Source organism: Nipponia nippon, unplaced genomic scaffold, assembly GCF_047370975.1.
Source record: "Nipponia nippon isolate SJK-2023a ecotype South Korea unplaced genomic scaffold, ASM4737097v1 scaffold_53, whole genome shotgun sequence".
In the NCBI taxonomy this organism is placed as follows: domain Eukaryota; kingdom Metazoa; phylum Chordata; class Aves; order Pelecaniformes; family Threskiornithidae; genus Nipponia; species Nipponia nippon.
The window spans coordinates 417,342-436,679 of NW_028262373.1; the positions used below are offsets into that span (position 1 = coordinate 417,342).

General features: G+C 42.6%; 1 pseudogene; it reads left to right on the top strand.

The window, feature by feature from the left end:
- The first annotated feature begins 8,920 nt into the window (after positions 1-8,920).
- Positions 8,921-14,892, top strand: LOC104018604 (olfactory receptor 4S2-like; annotated as a pseudogene).
- The last annotated feature ends 4,446 nt before the right edge of the window (positions 14,893-19,338 follow it).

Sequence of the window (19,338 nt, forward strand, 5' to 3'; positions counted from 1 at the left end):
TGCTAATGCTCCTCAGCCACATCACGGCTCCCCCAGTCATGAACTACCACCATTGTGGTTTCCAGATCCAGATGCCAAAGTAAGTGGCATCCTTTCCTGGCAGAAGGCACATCCTTACAGGGAACTATTTTGCAACAGGAGGAACCATTAACTCTTTCTGGGGGCTTGTGCATTAATTAACTTCTGGTAGCCTATTTGGTTAGGGAAACAAAAGGAGATGACTATGATGCTATCCAAACTGCTGCTGTCACTGGGTACAGAAACTGGCAGGTCTTACTCAAATTAGCTTAACAGGTCAGATACCTGAGGGCTCACCTTTGGCTTCTGTCATCTGTTGTTCCTCTTCCTTTCCCAAAGACTGTAAAACTTTTTTTCTTACCCATTCTATATTGACTACTCTTTCCTATATTGACTACTGTTAACCCTCATTAACCTGTCCAGGACCCCAGGCAACAATATAATACAATATTGAAATTAAAGGACTATTTTCATCCAGACCAGTATTTAATCTCCACATTAATTTTGAGATTTCCATTTTCATTGCGTGGATCTCTGACATTCGGTGCCAGGAAATGGCTACATTACCTTGGTTATTATGAGGCCATTCTGTATTTCAAGAAATTTCAACAAAGTAATGGGCCATGGTTTAAACAATGTCTTTGTTGACATCCGTGAGGCAGATGCTAAAAATGCACAATAGAGCTCTACACAATGAGGGGTTTGAGACCCTGGTTAAGCTAAGCCATGAATCACCATGTCCATTTGCTTTATTGGGTTTCATTTCATAGATTCACTTTTGATTGCAGATGTAAAATTAAGAAAGGTTAGACCCTTCTTGACAACAAAAGTTCTGGTTTTTTTTCAAAATCTAGATGTCTATTTCAGACTTAATCCCATCCTAAAATCAGGTCTTAGGTATATCAGAGGAGTCAGTTTCTAGAGAGATGTATTTCTTTCCATGGGAAAGCCTGGAGTGACAAAGTCAGGCTCAAATTAGCTGATTTCCAAAGACATAAAATAACCAGCTGACTTCTTCAGTTTCCCCATTTATGAGAAGGACTTTTTAAACTTACTTTGTGTTACTTTTTTTTTTTTTTATACACAAATATTAAAAAAGCACTATTTTAGTACTCACAATGCTAGAAATCCAAAGCAGTCGATATAATGGCCCTCTACGCTTGGGAAAGCCATAAAGTTATCATCTTGGTTTAATAAAGGATTCTGGAAGGGGTTAACTGGACTAGTTTGCTGCACATGCTTGTCCTGATTAATATTCAGCCAATCCATTGGCTGTTATTTCTAGTGGTAAAATATGAAATGCTATAGTAGTATCATTGTAAAGCCACTGACTGGCAACTATTTATTTAAAATACATTTGCTTAAACTTTTCAGTCAAGGCTGAATTAATTTCTCCTCCTTTGCACCTTCCTTTCATGCCTTTCCTTCACTAAGCCTCCACACCTCCCTCCTCTAGCCCCAAGAGCCCTTCCGGTGGGAGATTTCCTGGGAGAGGGTTACAGAGTGGTACTTAAATGGTTTTCTTCGCAGTTCTTCTTTCTGCTGCTGGGTTATGAATGCATCATTCAGTACACACAGGCCACATAATCCAGACAGTCCATCAAATCAGTTTTTACATAAGAAGGAAATGTCAAGATACACTTGTGATAGAGAAGAGCAAGAGATTAAATTAGATGAGATGATACAATAAAAGGCACCTCCTAAGCAAGTTTTGGAAGCTTTCCAGAAGCCATTCTACATTCTTTAAAGACTCCAACACATTCCTACCAGGGAAGGCAGACATTGAAGAGATAAAATTGTACAACCCTTAGTGAAAATCTAGATCTCTAACTACAGAGGAGGTAAGTTTTCCAGCTTGTCTGGCCTCTTTCTTTTCTTTCTTGTTTCCTTTCTTCTTTTCTTTCTTTCATTTTCTCTTTCTTTTCCTTTCTTCTTTAACAGTTGTGAAAATACAAAAAGACAGTTTCACTAAAGTTATCACTGGTCTGCGGTTATCTTTGGCTGAAACATGTACAGAGCCAGTTCTACAGCCCCAGATCAGATTACTTTGTTGTTATTCTTTTTTTTTTTTTTCATTAATCACCTGAGATTTTAGAGAAGAATGCATGCAATATATAAGAGATGCATGCAATATATAAGAGATTATATAAGACGAGGATGCAATTTCTCCCTCTTTTTGAGATGTTAGCAGTCTACATTGTATTTCTTTTATTTTGCGAATGATTGCATTATATCATACAATTCTAGTCTGTCCCTGAAAAGATAATTTAAAAGGTAAGACATAACGTGTGGGAATTCTCCACTGAATTAGTTATTCTAGTCATCCTCTTTGAGTCAACAGAAAGGAGCAGGTACCTCTAGCACGTAATTCATCACATCTTTAAGTAGATACTGTAGACTGATCATGAATTGCTCTGCAAAGGCAGAAAAACAGTGCATGTGACTAGCTCAGATCTAGATGCCTACATGACATAAGTCAACAAGATGAGATCAGGCACATGAATATTTTGTAAAATGTAATTTGGTGGTGTTGGCAGGGACCTTATCAAGAGGGATACACAGTAAAGCTGTGTTGTGAACCAGCTGTATCTTTATAAACTTTTCTAAAATATACAGCTTGTTTTTAGCTTATGAATTTCCTATTATCAAACTAAGAATATAGTTTTCCTTGATCATTTATCCCTTGGTCACTCTTTTCTGAACAGCTGGTTGCTTAAATATGACACTGGGACTGGTGTAGTTTGCTTCTAGTTCTGCTCTGGCCTGGATGGAGCCTAGGTATTTCTCTTCTGCTGGGTCTGCACGATCATAAAGGTGTGCTTATTTCATATTTTTATGTTATTTTCTGAAGAAATCTATGTCATTGCTAAATGAAAAGAGGGATGGAAAGGATCACAGCTTGGTATGACCAGTTAAAATCGATACCATGTTGTTTTTATTGATTTTTTTTTGGAGATATATCAGAAGAGGAACCATCCATGTACATTTTACTCTTATTCTTGAATACCTTTTACTTACTGCAACCACAGGAAAAGTCCCTAAATTTCTCCACTCCTCTCTAGGCTTTAAATTGTGGGTTTGAGTGTTATCTTGTGTTTTCTTCATTCCTGTGTTTCCTCTGTATGTTTGATCGATTTTTGCCTGCCCAAGAGTTTCTGATTATGCTGTAATTTTAAATAGTTGCTAGATAATTTGAATTAACTGTTTCATTCTACAGGTCTGCTTGGGGATCACCATCACAAACAGGGAGAATTGATTGTGATTTCATTGGTCTGGACTTATAATTGTGTTTAACACCAGTTGACTGGGAATGTTTTGATACTGGAATGAACTCCATACAGCTGATAATTCTATTCTAAGGGCACTTGTTTTTGGTTAAACTCTGAGGAGACTTTAATCTAGTTGATCCAGACTTCTTTTACCAAAGGGACTCTGATTGTTTGGGTGCATAAAAACAAGCTAGAAATGTTAAGGGCTATAAGTTTCTTTAAAGATGAAGATTATTTATTTGCTAGTAACTGGTACTACTCTGGGAGCTACTGCTGGAACAGGCTGAACCAAAGAAGCCCCATGTTCACACTGGAATGTGACTGTGTCTGGAAGGAGAAACTGTACATATTTAGAAATGCCTAAGGATAAGGAGTTCCACCATAGCACAAAAAAGTGGGATGGTATTGTGGAAGCCTCTGAACTACTTTCAGGGGACAAAGAGGATTATTCAATACAGTTAACTTTAGTGATATTAATTTACTTAGGCTTATTCTAGTCAATAAAAATAAAAGTGTTCTGTAAAGAACCCTAATTTAGCCATTCTGCCTGTAGAGAGGCTTAGACTGACCACCATCTAGACTAGCTTCACTAAGAGCAAGTTAACCCTTGAGAATATCCCCCAGAGTGTATAAAAAAAAAATCAGAACTAGATAAAATTCATACTATGCTGGGACAGAAGATACCACCAGATTCTTTCGTTCTTCCTTCATCTGAAAGTAGCAGTGCTGAGATTTAGAGCTATGGCAAATACTAAATTAAGTCATATGTGAAATTGTTTCCTGTTTTCTCCATGATAGGTAACTTCCCCAGAACTCACTTCTCAGCCCATGAAGTTGCATATTCCTGGTTTCCTTGAAAAGTCAAACGTCCGAAGGACAGCACAAGGCCCTCTCCACCTGTGGGTCTCACATCACTGTGGTGATTCTGTTCTTTGGGCCGTGCACATTCACCTACATGCGCCCATCCAGCAATCTGTCAGAGGACAAAAGTGTGGCAGTGTTTTACACTGTCATCACACCCATGCTGAACCCACTTATCTACACACTGGGAAATGAGGAGGTGAAGAGTGCCATGAAAAAACTGTGGAGTAGAAAAGTGGGAAGTGAAAAAGGAGAGGTGTAGAACTGCAGTAACTTTTCCAAAGGATCAGAGAAGATCACATATATCTCACTATAAGTCCTTTTTTGAAAAGCTTGCTTTTGGCTCCTCTTGTAATTAGGAACATCCCTTTCTGCTTTCTTTTTAGCTAGCACAGGCCCAGTCCCAGGGCTCCTTAGCACTACTGAAGCTCTAGGAAACAAATAAATACTATAAAAGATATTTTAAATATTGTCCAGATAGAGCATCCCATTAGTTAGCATCCTCCAAGGTATAAACTTTTAGACAGACAAACTCATCTGCTCTGTAATCCATTTATCTGGGAAAGAGAAGACTATGGTCACCTGCTGCTGGAAGCAATCATAGCAAGGAGGCCCCTTTCTCTTGCAATAAATGCCTTTTTATGAGAACCACATTGTGGTGTTTTGAATCCATGGATTAGCAATTAAAATCCTAATACTTGGTGCTAGTTGGTTCATTTGCAAGTAACAGGAGGGGAAGTTCTTCTGCAGCTGAGTGTAGAAGAAGAAACTTGCCTAGTGCCATTCAAAAGTAACTGAAGCACTTTACATTTTATTTCTTCACTTACGTTCCTTTTAAATGGCTACACCTGTGTTACACCTTAACATGGCTTAAGTAAGATTCAAGGTTACAAGGTGTTCCCAGACCAAGTTGGGCCTTATAACTTAATATTTATTTATGTATTTAATGCTTTAGCGTCTCACTTCTAAGTGGTGAGTGCTGCTGGGCCACAGCTGGACCATAGTTTATAGAAGTCCCTGGAAACAACATTGGGTTCCTCTACCTGTTGGCAAGAATTCTTATAAAAACTTAATACTTGGACTAAAGAATAGCTTCTGTGTTTTGTATTGTCTAAGTAAAAATATCTGGTAAACAGTGAAGATCAACCACAAACCTTTCTAAAGTTTTGAAATAATTACCTGTTTTCCTTCTTGTTTCAAATTTCTACAGACAGGATGTCCAAGGGATAAGTCTATAGCACAGTTACGGTATATACTTATGCTGCCAACACGCAATAGCAAGAACAAGCTAAGAAATAAGAATGTTTATGAGAAATTTTACCTTAGCACAGAAATCAGATTTTATATAAATGACCTGTGTAAGAGACATCTTTATTCCAAGAATGTTTGATTACAAAGGTAAGCTGAATAAAAAATTTGCAAATGACTAACTGCAATGTTAATTTGAAACATACATGCTTCCAGAGGAAACACAAAGCCAATCGTAACTAGTCAGCCAGCTAACAAGCAAACCCACACACAATGCAACGTAGTCTAGATAATCACACTCTAGCATCACCCTTCAGCAACTAAAAAGCCATCAATTTTTAGCTCCTCATTAGTGATTTCTAAATCATCAATTTTTAGCCATCAATTTTTAGCTAAAAGCCATCAATTTTTAGCTCCTCATTAGTGATTTCTAACAAAGAAATCTTAATATGCCTCTGGGATTTCATTACTCTGGATAGTTCTGTGCTTCTGCTGTGTGATTCACTTTAAATATTTCTGCCACAACTTCCTCATCTTGTGAGAGAGAGTTATTCTTGCAGATCCTCTTGGAAATTATTTTCTGCAGAATGAGAAATGGAAATAGACTCAGGCTTATTTCAGCCTCTGCACTGTTGTGGTTTAACCCCAGCCAGCAGCTATGCATCACACAGCTGCTCGCTCACTCCCCCCCCAGTGGGGTGGGGGAGAGAATTGGAAGGGTGAAAGTCAGAAAACTCATGGGTTGAGATAAGAACAGTTTAATAATTGAAGTAAAGTGAAATAGAATGGTAGTAGTAGTAGTAATAATAATAATATAATACGATAATAATATACAAAGCAAGTGATACACGACACAATTGCTCACCACCCCCTGACTGATGCCCAGCCCGTTCCTGAGCAGCAATCGCTTCCCCCCCGGCCAACTCGCCCCAGTTATATACTGAGCATGATGTCATACGGTATGGAATAGCCCTTTGGCCAGTCTGGGTCAGATGTCCTGGCTGTGCTCCCTCCCAGCTTCTTGTGCGCCAGGCAGAGCATGGGAAGCTGAAAAGTCCTTGACTGGTGTAAGCACTACTTAGCAACATCCAAAACATCAGTTATCAACATTATTCCCATCCTAAATCCAAAACACAGCACTATACCAGCTACAGGGAAGAAAATTAACTCTATCCCAGCTGAAACCAGGACAGCACTTTTCAGAATTGGTAAAGATGCATATTGCTCTCATGACATCTAAGCAACAACTTGCAGCTGAGACATGCTGATGAAACCGCCTAACGTGGTCAGAGGAGGTCATCAGAGTAGCACGCGAACTCTTGGAGATTGGCAAATATAAACTGTGTAAGTTTTTAAATTTTGTTCCTTTGCATTGTTTAAGCATGACTGTGAAATCCTGCCTTTGATAATAGGAATTTATGTTGAGTGACTTTTGTGAGGTCCATTTTATGAATTGGAAAAAAAAAAATTACATTTTTAGAGCTTTATTTTAGTTGGTGTTTTAGTTGCTATTTTTCCCAGTTACATGCTGTTTCCAAAAAGATCCATCAAAAGGATCTTGTCAGTGTTACAGAGAGAAGGACTCAAGAACTGGTGACAGCATTTCCCACATGCTCAGTCTTACATTGTCTCCTCAACCGTACACATAGGCAACAATTGTCCTAACGCACACACTTTGGTCATCCCCAAAGCGCTTTCTGTCTGCATAAGGAGGGGTGTGGAGGTAGAGATGAAGACACAAAAGAGCATTTTTTCTGCTGCCCAAGTTGGGGAGTAGCCAGTGGGTGAGACAGAGACCTCAAGGCGAAAGAACTGAGTGACCTGTGATTGTTGAACAGGATTCAGACCCCAAAGGACTTGCCAGTATCATAGACAAGGTTATGCCTCTTTCTTCATGCATAAATTGTATATTAGTGATACCGATGTGCTGGGTAATGGGTACTAATGCTGCAAAGGTGAATTCATGGGTGTTTGTGAGTAAAGAAGAGTCATCAGTAGTGCATTCATTACCCCAGTGTCACTACAAATTTATTTATGAGGAGTTCCCTCTCAGTCCAGGACTTGGGTGAGGTATACAACCCGCTACTAACACATCATTAATGCAAATTAGTCCACATTAACTCATCCACATACTGTCAGAAAAGTGACCCAAGGAAACACTGGACACCTCCTTCTGTGACTGAGCTTGTACAGTCTATCACAGTCAGAGAAATAATCAGCAGTAATTCTGTTGCATCCCCTTAGAGGGCTTAAAAGGAAAGTACATTCACTGATGATCATGCACCTTCCTCAGGCTGTGAGTAAAGTGTTGAGACTTGAATTAGGACGGCGCTGTTCCTTTTGGTCATCTTTTTATTTCCAAATCAACATCGCAGAGTAAAAGTGGGTCTTAAAGGGACCTTGCAATTAGTTGTCTTTCAGAAGAGGCAAAGGTGAGAACTAGGATTTTAGAGGATGTTTCTACCACACTCCTCAAATAAAGAAACAGCTTGCTATTATCATAGAATCATAGAATCATAGAATGCTTTGGGATGGAAGGGATCTTTAAAGGTCATCTAGTCCATCCCCCCTGCAATGGCAGGGACATCTTCAACCAGATCGGGTTGCTCAGAGCCCCATCTAGCCTATCCTTGAATGTTTCTAAGGATGGGACATCTACCACCTCTCTGGGCAACCCGGTCTAGTGTTTCACCACCCTCATCGTAAAAAATTTCTTCCTTATATCCAGCCTGAATACACCCTCTTTTAGTTTAAAACCATTACTCCTTGTCCTATCACAACAGGCCCTGCTAAAAAGTCTGTCCTGATCTTTCTTATAAGCCCCCTTATAAGTATTGAAAGGCCGCAATAAGGTCTCCCTGCAGCCTTCTCTTCTCCAGGCTGAACAACCCCAGCTCTTTCAGCCTTTCCTCATAGCAGAGGTGTTCCATCCCCCTGATGATTTTTGTGGCCCTCCTCTGGACCCTCTCCAACAGGTCCATGTCCTTCCTGTGCTGAGGACCCCAGAGCTGGATGCAGTACTGCAGGTGGGGTCTCACCAGAGCAGAGTAGAGGGGCAGAATCACCTCCCTTGACCTGCTGGCCACGATGCTTTTGATGCAGCCAAGGATACGGTTGGCTTTCTGCGCTGTGAGAGCACATTGCTGGCTCATGTCCAGCTTTTCATCTCTCAGTACCCCCAAGTCCTTCCCTGCAGGGCTGCTCTCAATCCTTTCATTCCCCAGCCTGTATTGATACCAGGGATTGCCCCGACCCAGGTGCAGGACCTTGCACTTGTCCTTGTTGAACCTCATGAGGTTCACACAGGCCCATTTCTCCAGCTTGTCCAGGTCTGTCTGGATGGCATCCCATTCTGAGTTGGATATCAGCTGTTATTCCTTGAATGAAAATGGTCTCAAAAAGACATGAAAGAAAATATGCTTAATATTTAATATGCCAATGACTAATATGTATGTGTATTGATAACATCCTGTTTCTAATGCCATAGCAAATGGCTTTTTTTCTATGCTTCAAGTCCTGTCCACATGGCGCCTGTGGAGAACAAAAACAACGTGACAGAGTTCATCCTCCATGGACTCACACAAGATGAGACAGTAGCAAAAATGTATTTCTCTATTCTTAGTCTTCTATGTCACTATCGTACTCGGAAACCTGCTTATCATTATCACTATAAGGACCAGTGAACAGCTGGAATTCCCCATGTACTCCTTTCTGAGCTACTTGTCCTTTGTAGACATCACCTACTATACTGTCACAGCTCCCAATCTCATTTATAACCTTCTTGTTGAGAAGACCATCCCTTTTGTGGGTATCATCGTTCAACTGTCTGTGGTCCATTTCTTTGGCTCTTCCTTCTCACAGTGATGGCATATGATCATTGTATTGCTATATAGTATTGTAAACCACTTCATTACAGAAATATTATGAACAAGCATCTCTGTGGCTGGCTGGTGGCAGCTTCTTGGGTGGGCAGCTTTGTGCACTACCTGGTGCAGACTCTGCTTACCATTCAGCTACTGTTTTGTGGGCCCAATGAGACTGACCACCACTATTTCTGTGATGTGCACCCTTTGCTGAAGCTGACCTGCACTGACACCTACATTGTTGGTGCCATTGTGGTTGCCAATAGTGATTTGATTTCCCTGAGCTGTTTTGTTGTTCTTGTTGTGTCCTATGTTGTTGTCTTGGTCTCTTTGAGGACACGCGCTTCCGAAGGGTGTCTCAAAGCGCTCTCTACCTGCACCTCCCACATAACTGTTGTAATTCCGTTCTTTTGGCCGTGCATTTTTATCTATATGTACCCTTCTGCCACCTTCACAGTGGACAAGATGTTCTCTGTGTTCTATACCATCATCACACCTAGGCTCAATCCCTTGATCTACACACTCCTAAATGAAGAGGTGAAAAATGCCATGAAACTGTTGTGGAGCAGAAAGTAAAGATAAATGAGAAATGAAACAATGCAGTGCGTGTTTGTAAGATGATATGAGCTCAAGAAACCATAGGGAGGGAAAGAGAAGAGTCTTCTCAGTAATGTTTGTCTGGTTTTAGCAAGGCACTTCAGAATATTGCTGACACCAAATTCAAGATTTTATGTAACTCTCACCTTTTTCATTGGAAATTGTTAATCAAAAGCATGTGAGGTGATTGTCACCTATAAAACCTGAGCTTTGAGTAAACAAACCCTTCAGTACGGCACAGCATTGGCAGCTTTCATTTCACGTATTTTTATATGCAAACATGAGGTGTCTACAATTAAGCAAGCTGCTGAAGAGAGTAAGCAACCTTTGGGGAGGATGGGATTAATTTCATGGTAAAATAGGAGCATGAAAGAAGTAGGGGAAACAAGATTACAGGGAAAGATGGCACAGATTGTACTGAAAAATCAGCAATAAACGAATAAAAATAAATAATATGTAAATATTAAAAATATTCTCCAGGCAGAGCATCCCATTAGCTAGAGTGTGAACTTCCAGTCTGACAAACGCCAGCTACTCTGTAATCCCTTCAGCTGAGAAAATGTGGCCCAAGGCATCTGAAAAATTGACCACTGCCTGCTTCTGGAGTCCCCTTTCTGCTTTCAGTAAGTGACTTATTATGAATATCACATTGTCATATGATGAATCCACGAGTCAGCTATTAAATATCTGATATTAGATGTTGTTAGGGTCACTTGCTGTTGCAGATAACAGGAGGTGAGTCCTCTCCCCTTCCCCTGCCAGTGCAATTGCCAATAATAATAATTACTATTATTAGTGCTCTAGTCAGTACTAGGATTCGAAGGCTCACCAAGCTAATGGCTAAAATCTTTCCCACTACGGTGAGCCTGAATGTTCCCATTTTTCTGTATTTGGTATTTCCTGGTGAATGCACTATCATCTGCTTCGGTTTTGTTCTGCTTCCTATCCCTGTTTCCTCAAAACACTCAATCTAAGCTGCCCAATGACAAAAAAAAGTAAAACTTGCAATTTAATTCCCAGCTTCAAACCAACCTCATGTACTAGAAACCTAAAACCATGGTTATTCTGGTCTGGATCAACTTCATTTAAAGGAGTCCTGCTCCTCCATTAGAGGAACAGTATGTCCTTAAAATAGTTGACAGTTCAGTCATTTGCCTTGAGTTCATTAATGATACATGGAAATTATATGTGGCAGTAAGTCCTTGTTACTTTACAATGGTAGTAAAATTAGAAGTAAAACATCACTACTTGGACAAAGAAGTTATCTTCTTCATATTTCCAGGCTGAAGAGGAAAAAAGAATAGGCAGCAATGACTGACAGAAGAGGAAGATTTATCTTTCCTAGAGTTGAGGGTGAAAACGTAGATGTCTAGTCATCAAGATTTTCTTTCCAGATTTAACAGGTTCTTCATGTTACATTGGAAGAGGCATTCATTTCACATAATGAAGATGTAGCAGAAATGGCTATAAAAGTCAAGTAATCACATTTCTTCATTTTCCAGAGTGCATGTCTTCAGAGCCTGGTTTCTAATCTTTAAAGTTCATGTCCAAAGTAATTATTTTGATCAAGTTTCTAAAGCAAGTGCAGCTTTGATTTGCTGATGAGGTGATATCACCTCTAATTTCTACATTAGATCTATGCTACAGATATCTACTTCTGCTTTTTGTATCAGTGGACTTAAACAGGCTCTTCATGGCTAAGATCCCTCTCTCTACAAGGTAGATATCAAAAAGGATGTCAGAAAGACAAAGTGTTTGCAGCATTTCTTCCTTTCCATTGATTTGGAGGCACATCTAAAAGCTCCCTAATTGAGCTATCATATCTCTAAGAAAGTATTGTATAAAAGATTTGCTGCCTGAATGTTGGAGAGTCCAGTTCAACATGTCTAAAGTTAAAAGTGACCCTTTAATGCAGAAACAGAAGTATGAAGGAATGAGTTCAATTTTAACTTGAGCCTTAGTTTGCAGTGGAGCATCACCACTGGCAGTGTCTTTGGTCTGCTCAAACTTTCCTTTTTCTTGGTGAATGAATGGTCATACTAATTTATATCTCATTTTGATCCAGTCTATTCTGGGGTGACTACAGTTTCCTACCATTGCTACCTGGCCTAGCTCTGCATCTTCCCTCATCTCATACATTTCCTGATGCTGTCTCAATGAGGGGATTAGTGCAATTCTACCTTTTTAAAAATTATTATTATTATTATAGGCTTGTTTTATTTTCACACAAAGGGCTTCTCAAGTGCTTAGAAGTGTATGATGCAAATTGGTTTGCTGCTGCCCACCAGAGGACCCAGTCACCAAAACTCTTTAATAAGGCCCTCAGGTAGGTGCCTGGAGTTTGGTAACAACGCAGTTCTCACAAGTCCAGCTCCATTAATGGAAAACTATCTGTTGCCTATGTTTAGTGCTCAGTAAGAGTTTACAGGAGTATTTTTATGTTGTGCTGGGATGGGTTGAGTTTAGGGAGAAAGAATCACAGAATCACAGACTGGCTGATGTTGGAAAACCTCTGGAGGTCATCTGGTCCAACCACCCTACTCAAGCAGAGTCACCTATAGCCTGTTACCCAGAACAGTGTCTAGATGTTTTTCTAATATCTCTAAGGAGGGAGACGGCACAACCTCTCTGGGCAACCTGCTCCAGTGCTCAGTCACCCTCACAGTGAAAAAGTGTTTCCTTATGTTCAGAGGGAACCTCCTGTGTTTCAGCTTGTGGCCACTACCTCTTGTCGCAGCACTGAGCATCACTAAAAAGAGCCTGGCTCTGTCCTCTTTGCATCCTCCCTTCAGGTATTTATACACATGGATAAGATCCCATAAGACCCTTCTTTTCTCCAGGATAAACAGTCCCAGCTCCCTCAGGCTTTCCTCATATATGAGGTGTGCCAGTCCTTTAATCATCTCAGTAGCCCTTTAATGGACTCTCTCCAGCATGTCCATGTCTCTCTTGTACTAGGGAGCCCAGAACTGGACACAGCACTCCAGATGAGGCCTCACCAGCACTGAATAAAGGAGAAGGATCATCTCCCTCAACCCGCTGACAAGACTTTGTCTAATACAGCTGAGGACACCACTCACCTTCTTTGCAGCAAGGGCACATTTCTGACTCATGTATAACTTGGTGTCCAACAGGACCCCCAGGTCCTTCTCTGCAAAGCTGCTTTCCAGCTGGGTTGCCTCCAGCATATATTTGTGCATAGGTTTACTCCTCCGCAGGTGCAGGACTTTGCACTTCCGCTTATTGAACTTCATGAAGTTACTGTCAGGCCATTTCTCCACCCTGTTGAGATCCCTCTGGATGGCAGCACAACCTTCTGATGTATCAGCCACTCCTCCCAGTTTGGTGTCATCTGCAAACTTGCTGATGGTACACTCTACCCCATCATCCAGATCATTAATGAAGATGTTGAACAGGACTGGACTGAGTATTAACCCCTGGAGTAGACTGCTCGTTACTGGCCTCCAACTAGACTTTGTGCTGCTGACCACCACCTTATGGACCCAGCCATTCAGCCAGTTTTCAATCCACCTCACTATCTGTTCATCCAGCTCACAGAACAACAGCTTCTCTATGAGGATCTTATGGGAGACAGTGTGAAAGGCCTTACTGAAGTCAAGGTAAACAATATCTACTGCTCTCCCCTCAACTAGCCATGATGACTCCTCCTGACGATTTTCTCATCCTTAATGTGCCTGGAAGCGGTTTAGCTGCTCCATCACCTTCTCAGGGATTGAGGTGAGGCTGACTGGCTTGTAGTTCCCTGGGTCCTCCTTCTTGCCCTTCTTGAAGATGGTGATGACATTTGCTTCCCTCCAGCCTTTGAGCACTTCTCCTGGTCACCATGATCAACCAAAGATTATTGAGAGTGTCCTTACAGTAACATCTGCCAGCTCCCTCAGCAGTTGTTGGTGCATCTAGAATCATAGAATCACAGAGTCATAGAATTGTTTAGGTTGGAAAAGACCCTTAGGATCATCAAGTCCAACCATTAACCTAGCACTGCCAAGTCCACCACTAAACCATGTCCCTAAGTGCCACATCTACCCACCTTTTAAATACCTCCAGGGATGAGGACTCAGCCACTTCCCTGGGCAGCCTTTTCCAGTGCCTCCCTACCCTTTCGGTGAAGAAGTTTTTCCTAATATCCAGCCTAAACCTGCCCTGATGCAACTTGAGGCTGTTTCCTCTAATCCTATTGCTTGTTACTTGGGAGAAGAGACCAATACCCACCTCACTACAACCTCCTTTCAGGTAGCTGTAAACAGCGATAAAGTCTCCCCTCAGCCTCCTTTTCTCCAGGCTAAACAACCCCAGTTCCCTCAGGTGCTCCTCATAAGACTTGCTCTCTAGACCCTTCACCAGCTTTGTTGCCCCTCTTTGGACACAATCCAGCACCTTGATGTCCTTCTTGTAGTGAGGGGCCCAAAACTGAACACAGTATTGGAGGTGCAGCCTCACCAGTGCTGAGTACAGGGGGACGATCGCTTCCCTAGTCCTGCTGGCTGCACTGTTTCTGATACAACCCAGGATGCTATTGGCCTTCTTGGAGACCAGATCTCAGCCAAAGGACTCTGTCAAGTTTGCTTAAGTATTCCTCGACCTGATCCTCTTCACCAAGGGTACTCATAAGAGATGTAAGAAATGTGGCTGTCTCCTCCAGCTGCTCTGACCCAGGACCCTCCTGGGCTTTCCCTTTTGCAGGTTCAACCAGTAACGAAGCTGTGCACCTGTCCCAGAGACACAGACACAGATGAACACACACAGACACAGAGGATAATGACACGACTGGTCACACAGACTGCCACAGACCAGGTGCTGCCTTCAACAGCACCTACATACAGGACTCACATAAAACATAAACATGGACAGCCAAGTGAAGGAGCACACATATTACACTCTAGGTTCACAAGCACGCACATGTTTACGGATCCCTTGAGTACCAGCATGGCCCCTCTGTCCACCCGGCACCCCATCTGGATCCTTGCCCTCTACCCACTTCACAGGTCCCCTACTTCCTGGTTAGTCCAGCTTGATGCTTGCTAGCAAACACTCAACACTCCCACACTCGTCCCTCATGTGCTTCACATTTGCCAGTCCCCCTGGCTGTACCAGCATGGACCCCCTGCTCATCTGATACCCTGGCCCAGAACCAAGGCCCCCCTAATGCCATCTAGTCCAGGTTAAAATTTGCTAGGAAATACACACGCACACCCCATGGACACATGGTTTGGGGGAAGATACAAACATTTGCTCCTCCACCACCAGCTGGCACCAGGCATACGGGCTGTGACCCATGGTCTTACTCCAGCCACTGACACAGAGCTGCTTACTTCACTCATGCCAGTCCTCCCCTAGTAGCTGGTTTGGGGAACACAAACCATTCCTGCCCCAGTGGTTGGAAGTTAAAGACCCCTACTCCAGTAGCTGGCACTGAGACCCCCACTCTTGCTCCAGTAGCTGACTCCACAGGACTCGGGGCACCTACACCCCCTGTCTAACTCCAGTAGCTGGTACGAAATACCACTCACATGCACAGAGATCTCACCAGTAGCTGGCATTTAGTCCATGCAGTACATGCATACATATGGGATAGAGAGTGAGATTACACAGAGAGATAGTTAAAAAAATATTTAATAAGAAAATATAAGATGATAGTACAGACTGAGGTGATCAGGTGCAGGGCTCAGCCAGGCAAGTGTACTGACTGGCCCTGTTTTAAACCCAGCTGGTTCCTTTTATACCCTTTTCTGTCTACCCCCTTTCTTCTTTGTTCCTCCCTGCTCCCTTCTTCCCCTGCATGTCCCCCATGGGTTTGTATTCCCATACCTCTCCCAGTCTGGGGTTCCCCTGTTTCACAGTCTTAACAGTTGCAAAGTCCAGGTTGATATTCCTGAAAGTAGTACCTGTGGTTTCTTGATAGCCCATCAATTACTGAGTGGTGAGGTTTGTTTCTTGTCATTGTCTCCATGTTAATCTGTATCTCTGCATATTTTGTTTGGGCTTTCCTCTTTTTTTCCCCTTGGTTTCCCAGTTGACAAGGTCACCCATCAGATAACCTCACTGGAATAAACATTCTCAGACTCTCACATGCCCTCATCAATTAGTGTGACTTGACCAGGTTTGGTTCTCATCACTGCCTCCCTTATGATGTGTCAGTCAGGTTTGTGTCCCTGTACATTCTTCTTTAAGGCTTCCTCCTTTTCTTATTTTCCTTTACTGCACTGAAACAGGTCCTTGACCAGATACCCTCAAAGTAGCAGACACTCTCCTTCCACATACCCTTACAGGTACATCTTTCTTATTCCAACCTCTGTCACTGGTCTCTGGGACCTGGGATTCCTCAGTGCTGGTCTTGCTAGTTAAGACTAAGGCAAAGAAGTTCTTCGGCCTTCTCCATGTTCTGTATAACCAGGTCCCCTATCTCATTGAGCAAGGGGCCCACATTTTCTCTAGTCTTCCTTTTGTCTTCTATGTACATATAGAAACCCTCCTTGTTTTCTCTTACATTCCTGGCCCAATTCAATTCCATTTGGGCTTTAGCTTTCTTAATTTCATTCCTGGATGCTTGGACAATATTTCTATATTCCTCCCAGGTTACCTTCCATGATCTGTATGCTTCCTTTTTGTATTTGAGTTTAGCCAAGAGCTCCTTGTTCATCCTCACGGGCCTCCTGGTATTTTTACCTGACTTCTTATTCATTGGAATGGAAATCTCTTGACCTTGGAGGAGGTTATTCTTGAATATGAACCAGCTTTCTTTGGCCCCTCTTCCCTCTGCAGCCTTATCCCAGGGTATTTTTCTGAGCAGATTTTTGGAGAGGCCAAAGTCTGATCTCTTGAAATCCAGGGCTGTGAGCAGGCTTACAAGATGTGGGAGAATCTTTGGACAGTTCAGAAAGCCTTAGAGATCTTGCCTCATTGGATCTTTCTGTTTAAATGGTAGATGGAAAATGGGTAGATGGAAAAAATATATACTGTCACAGTAAAATTTGCCTGTAACCTGCCACAATAAGAAAAACTGCTTGAATATCTCCTGAAACAAATTTCTATGCAACAAGAAATTTAAACAAGAGCAAAAATATGGCAATTACAAGCAAGAGGAAGTAGAATGGAACAATACCCTGATCTTTCAGACTAATAACTTGAAATAGATTTGGAGTGAATAATTTAAAATTATTTCAGACAACAAATGCTGTAGTTTGTAAGGTTATTTGGATATGTATTTGTAAGGATATGTGGAAGAATAGTGTCCACTCCTTTAAGAGTACCCCTGAAGGAGCCATAAACAAGAACATACAGAGGCAAACCTGACCAATACATGTTAAAGGAAGTCGTGATGAGAACAAACGTGGTTAGTGGAGCAAGCATGACGATGTTTATTTTTCTTGGTTGGGAAGATAAGGAAAGAGAAGGAGACAAACACACAGAGACGTAAAACCTGACCAATTAGCATTAGCAAAGACAATAACCAGAAACCTGGTTAGTCACATTAATTGATAAGCTATCAAGACACTGTAGGCAACCTGGGACTTTGCAACTGGTAAGGATGCAACCCTGAGGGTCTGGGATGTTGGATGTGGTCAGTGGGACTGTGCCACCTGATGAGGCAGCGTGCAGGGGAAGGGGAGCCAGGAGGAACAAAGTGGGGGAATGGGAAGAAAAGGGTATAAAAGGGGCCAGTCACATATAAAAATGAATCAGTGAGTGTGCTTGCCTGACTGAGCCCTGTGTCTGACCACTGCAGTCTGTCCTGTCTTCTTAATAAATGCTTTCTTAACTCTCTGTGTAATCTCATTCTATCCTGTGTGTATGTGCGCTACAAGGACCAAGTGCCAGCTACTGGGGAGACTGGTGTGAGTGGATTTGGTGCCAGCTACTGGAGTCAGACTAGGGATATGGGTGCCCCTGGCCTGTGGTATCAGCTACGGGAGTCAGTGGGGTCCCAGTGCAGCTACTGGAGTCAGTGGGGTCCTAGTGCCAGCTACTGGAGCCAGTGGGGTCTTGGCCTCCAGCCACTGGGGCAGGAACAGTGTGTGTTCCCAAATGATCTACTGGGAGAGACTGGTGTGTGTGAGGCAAGTGAGGGGCTCTGAGCTGGTGGCTGTAGTGGTACAGCAGGTCACAGCCCGTGTGCCTTGTGCCAGCTGCTGGGTGGGCCAAATGTCCGTCTCTTATCCAAACCAGGTATGCATGGGGTGCACATGTGTATTCACCAGCAAACTTCAGGCTGGACCAGCTGGCAAGTAGGGGACTTACAGGGCAGTAAGAGGCTGAGATCTAGGCAGGGGTACCATGCAGACAGAGGGACCGTGCCAGTGCTCAGGGAACCTGTGAGTATGTGTGTGCTTGTGAACCCAGACAGTATCGTGTGTGTGCCTGCACTAGTGACCTCCTGCATCTGCCAGCCCCAAAGAAGGAGGGGACATGTCTGTCTGTACCTGTGCGTGATGTGGGTCCTGTGTGCAGGTTCTGTTGACGGTAGCGCCTTGGCTGTGGCAGTCTGTGTGACTGGCCATGTCAGGGTACTGTGTGTGTATGTGTGTTTGTGTGTGTTTGTGTGTCTCTGGAACATGTGCACAGCTTTGCTGCTGTTTGAACCTGCAAAGGGGAAAGTGGCAGCCACATCCCTCAGCATGGGCAGAGACTCTGGGTCCCCAGGCACTGGACTCCAGAGGCCTGGCAGGAGAGTCCTGGTCTGGGGCTGCTAGAGGAGCTGACCATGCTCTAAACAACCCTTAGCAGAGTTCAGACCTGGAAATTCAGGTTGTATCAACGTTTAGTAACTGAGTATAATAGCCACCTTTTTTCCCTATCCTATTCCTTCATATCTACCATGGCATATTAAAGTACGTGTGTGTGGTTGTATTTGTGTATGTGAATGGCAGAAAGAAATGCTTGGTGATTTGTTGAAAAATATACAGAAGATTTTAAATGGTGCTGTGATGTCTTGGCTGTTTGGCTCCTTCAAGGCAGCTTCATTTAACTCTAGCGGCTTGATTTTATTGTAGACATCTAGCACGGGGCAGCTATCTGCTCTCCATTTATACTCAGGGATAGATGCAGTATCTTCTAGGGTATAAATTCTCCTACTCTGGAGCCATGATCTAAAAAATGTAAACTGAGCCATCCCTTTAAGGTGTTTGTTGATCTTCATTGACTATGCAGGGAGCTGAAGCTGTCATGCTCAAATTGTGATGCCTATACTGCAGATCTCTGTCTAGTAAAATATCAGGGATTGCTATAGACAGACGGCTGTTCGCCTCCTCTGCAGCTGTGCTAGCTGTGTAAGGTCATTGAGCCCTCATCAGAGGAAAAGAGGTAAAAGTGGGATCATTTCTAAATTAATGTTGTGATTTGCAGACATATATTCTGAGTTATGCATGAAGCAAGCCTGTTTGTTTGATAGGAAGGTAAAACTCTTCAAAATCTACCAGAAAGCAGTCGAGAATAGAGCAGGATGCAAGGAAAGTGCTCAGGTA